This window comes from Triticum urartu, chromosome 3, assembly GCF_003073215.2.
Source record: "Triticum urartu cultivar G1812 chromosome 3, Tu2.1, whole genome shotgun sequence".
Classification (NCBI taxonomy): domain Eukaryota; kingdom Viridiplantae; phylum Streptophyta; class Magnoliopsida; order Poales; family Poaceae; genus Triticum; species Triticum urartu.
This window is the reverse complement of record NC_053024.1, coordinates 619,657,797-619,662,402: the sequence shown is the minus strand read 5'-3', so window position 1 is coordinate 619,662,402 and position 4,606 is coordinate 619,657,797.

Genomic DNA, 4,606 nt, shown 5'->3' with positions numbered 1-4,606 from the left:
GGTTGTTATGCTGACAATGAAAGTATACCGCTCAAAATATTATTCACCTCTAATTCAAAACCGAGCTCTAGCACCTCTACAAACCCCTGCTTCCCTCTGCGAAGGGCCTATCTATTTACTTTCATGTTGAGTCATCATCCTCTTATTAAAAAGCACCAGTTGGAGAGCACCGCTGTCATTTGCATTCATTACTGTTAGTTTACATTGAGTATGACTTGACTGGATCTCTTTTACCATGAATTAAAATGTCTAGTCAGTCCTTGATCTTTAAAGGTGCTCTGCATTTATGTTTTGCGGTCTCAGAAAGGGCTAGCGAGATACCATCTTGTTATATCATATTATGATTGTTTCGAGAAAGTGTTGCCATTCGAGATTTATTATTATTGCTCGCTAGTTGATTATGCCAATGATATGAGTAAACTTGAGACCTAAGCGTTATTGTGAATGTGGTTAGTAATAATCTTTGCTGAAAACTTGAATGCTGGCTTTACATATTTACAACAACAAGAGCAAACAGAGTTTTAAAAGTTTTTCTTTATCAATTTCAGTTTATCAACTGAATTGCTTGAGGACAAGCAAGGGTTTAAGCTTGGGGGAGTTGATACGTCTACGTCGTATCTACTTTTCCAAACACTTTTGCCCTTGTTTTGGACTCTAACTTGCATGATTTGAATGGAACTAACCCGGACTGACGCTGTTTTCAGCAGAATTACCATGGTGTTATTTATGTGCAGAAACAAAAGTTCTCGGAATGACCTGAAACTTCACGGAACAACTTTTCGGAAATAATAAAAAATCCTTGCAAAAGATGAAGGCTAGGGGCCCACCACCTGTCCACGAGGGTGGGGGCGCGCCTGCCCCCTACCTCATGGGCCCCCTGGAGCTCCTCTGACCTCAACTCCAACTCTATATATTTGGTTTTAGAGAGAAGAATTCATCGCGTTTTACGATACGGAGCCGCCGCAGAGCCCTAAAACCTCTCGGGAGGGCTGATCTGGAGTCCGTTCGGGGCTCCGGAGAGGGGAATCCGTCACCATCATCATCATCAACCATCCTCCATCACCAATTTCATGATGCTCACCACCGTGCGTGAGTAATTCCATCGTAGGCTTGCTGGACAGTGATGGGTTGGATGGGATCTATCATGTAATCAAGTTAGTTTTGTTAGGGTTTGATCCCTAGTATCCACTATGTTCTGAGATTGATGTTGCTATGACTTTGCTATGCTTAATGCTTGTCACTAGGGCCCGAGTGCCATGATTTTAGATCTGAACCTATTATGTTTCCATCAATATATGAGAGTTCTTGATCCTATCTTGCAAGTCTATAGTCACCTATTATCTGTTATGATCCGTTAACCCCGAAGTGACAATAATCGGGATACTTACCGGTGATGACCGTAGTTTGAGGAGTTCATGTATTCACTATGTGTTAATGCTTTGTTCCGGTACTCTATTAAAAGGAGGACTTAATATCCCTTAGTTTCGGTTAGGACCCCGCTGCCACGGGAGGGTAGGACAAAAGATGTCATGCAAGTTCTTTTCCATAAGCACGTATGACTATATTCGAAATACATGCCTACATTACATTGATGAACTGGAGCTAGTTCTGTGTCACCCTAGGTTATGATTGTTACATGATGAACCACATCCGGCATAATTCTCCATCACTGATCCATTGCCTACGAGCTTTCCATATATTGTTCTTCGCTTATTTACTTTTCCGTTGCTATTGCTATCATCACTACAAAATACCAAAAACACTACTTTTGCTACCGTTACCACCACTATCATATTACTTTTCTACTAAACACATTGCTGCAGATGCTAAGTTTCCAGGTGTGGTTTAATTAACAACTCAGCTGCTAATACTTGAGAATATTCTTTGGCTCCCCTTGTGTCGAATCAATAAATTTGGGTTGAATACTCTATCCTCGAAAACTGTTGCGACCCCCTATACTTGTGGGTTATCACTGCCCACGGCTTGAAGTCGTGAAGTGGTCGGTCTGCATTGAAGGTGCACGGATGGCTTTGCCCGCGCCAAGAAGCACTGGGCGAAGATGGATGCCAAGAAGTTGATGACCGAGGGGCCGCGTGAGGGCAAGGAGCACCGCCGACCCGAGCTGTATTTTGATAGTGTCCTGGAGGGATCCCTCCTTGTGGCGGAGCAATGTGCGAAGGATGTTATATTCCCATGAAAACATTCATGTTGTCCTATCCTGTAATATGAAACAAGGTCGTTATGTAATATAGTGCTTGTGACTCTTAAAATTTTACCTCCTATGTGGCCGTTTATGAAATCTGAGGGTTAGCCGGTCGTCGGCTTCTGCCCCCACTTAGATAGTATGGGGGTGTTCGGGATAAATCTAAACACTCTTTACTCCACATTCTGGTCCTTAAAGGAGGTGTTTAGCGCAACGAACAAGGCAATCAGACTATACGGCTTTTATCGCCCTCACTTAGCCATGGGAGTTTAACAATGAGAATTTTGGCGAAGCCCCTGGTATTCGGAAGGCCGAACTAGGGGCGCTATACACACCTGATCGGATAAAAACTGATTCCTCGCGTAAAGTGGAAAAAAATTCTCTAAGGATTTGAAACCTCTCGAACAGCTGACCAGCTCTCGCTGCACCATGACAGTCAGTTTTCGGCTTTATCTACTGAGGTGCTCGTCCGGAAGAACCGAGATACAATCGTAGTAGTTCTCCCTTTGCTACCCTAGCCGATATAGCGGAACGTAGGTAGTAAGCACAGGAACCGAGCAACCCAACTGTGGAACAAAGACATGATTCGGAGCCGATGCATATAATGCTATAAGTTCAGGGTGCCGAACTGTACTATAAAAAGTGTTCGGACTTTGTTGCCGTATTGCGGGGCGTGGTGAAGCCCCTGGTGAAGTAATACGTACTAGAGTGTACGGGTGCGATGAGTAATAAATACAGAGGTAAGGAAAAAAATCAAGGAAGAAGCTAACACTGCCAAATATTTTTCATTGTAATTTGATTAATACGTCGAGGTGTACTTGTGCAAGCAATGCGATAAGCAAGTAAGGCTATTTAACACGCCATGACCAAGAGCGAGCTATGTGCGGGTATGTAAAACAGGTATAGCAATCGTTAGCAGAGACCACCTGGGGATTCCCTTGTACGTCAAAGCTCCTTGCCTCCTTGGTGTGTCCGTCCCGTGATCGGTCTGATGATCAGATTACTAGAAAAATCCTCGAGAAGAGAAAAACCCGAAATGAAAAGGAAAAAGTGAAGGTGTGCGGATCCAGGGTCGGTTGAGCCGCACCGTGGATCATGGGCCAGCTAACGGGTGGGATGAGTAATAAATACAGAGGTAAGGAAAAAAATCAAGGAAGAAGCTAACACTGCCAAATATTTTTCATTGTAATTTGATTAATACGTCGAGGTGTACTTGTGCAAGCAATGCGATAAGCAAGTAAGGCTATTTAACACGCCATGACCAAGAGCGAGCTATGTGCGGGTATATAAAACAGGTATAGCAATCGTTAGCAGAGACCACCTGGGGATTCCCTTGTACGTCAAAGCTCCTTGCCTCCTTGGTGTGTCCGTCCCGTGATCGGTCTGATGATCAGATTACTAGAAAAAGCCTCGAGAAGAGAAAAACCCGAAATGAAAAGGAAAAAGTGAAGGTGTGCGGATCCAGGGTCGGTTGAGCCGCACCGTGGATCATGGGCCAGCTATGCCTCCATCGATGCCCATGGAATTTTGAGTGCGTAGTTATGTACGCGCAGTACGAATGCCACCATTTGATTGGGACTAGGACAGAGGCCAAATTGCTAGTTAAGCTCTTGACGAGCCGGGCTGTCTTGCTGCAGGATAGTCCGAACTCTCTTAATGGTGTCCGGGGGCTCGGCCGCCGAACTAAGGTTCTGCTCGAAAAGGCCGTGTTGTACTTCTGCTGCTAAGGCCAGGGTATGCTCCTCGGTCTGGAGGGAGCGTTCCGTATTTCCATTGACTGTTATAACGCCACGTGGTCCGGGCATCTTGAGCTTGAGATAAGCGTAGTGAGGTACCGCATTGAATCGAGCAAATGTGGTTCGTCCAAGCAGTGTGTGATAGCCGCTGCGAAAGGGCATGATGTCGAAGATTAACTCCTCGCTTCAGAAGTTTTCCGGAGATCCAAAGACAACCTCTAGTGTGATTGAGCTCATACAGTGGGCCTCTACGCCTAATATGACTCCTTTAAAGGTAGTCCTTGTGGGCTTGACCCATGATGGGTTAATGCCCATTTTGCGCACTGTATCCTGATAGAGCAGATTGAGGCAGTTGCCACCGTCCATGAGGACTAACGTCAGGTGGAATCCATCAATGATTGGGTCTAGGACTAGTGCGTCTGATCCACCATGCCGGATACTGGTCGGATGATCCCGACGATCAAAAGTGATCGGGCGCGATGACCATGGATTAAATTTTGGGGTGACTGGCTCTATCGCATAGGCGTCCCCGAGTGCGCGCTTGCGCTCCCTCTTGGGGATGTGTGTAGCATATATCATGTTCACCGTTTTGACCGGAGGGGGAAACTTCTTATGTCCCCCTGTGTTTGACTGCAGGGGCTCCTCGTCATCGTCATCACTCTGCGAT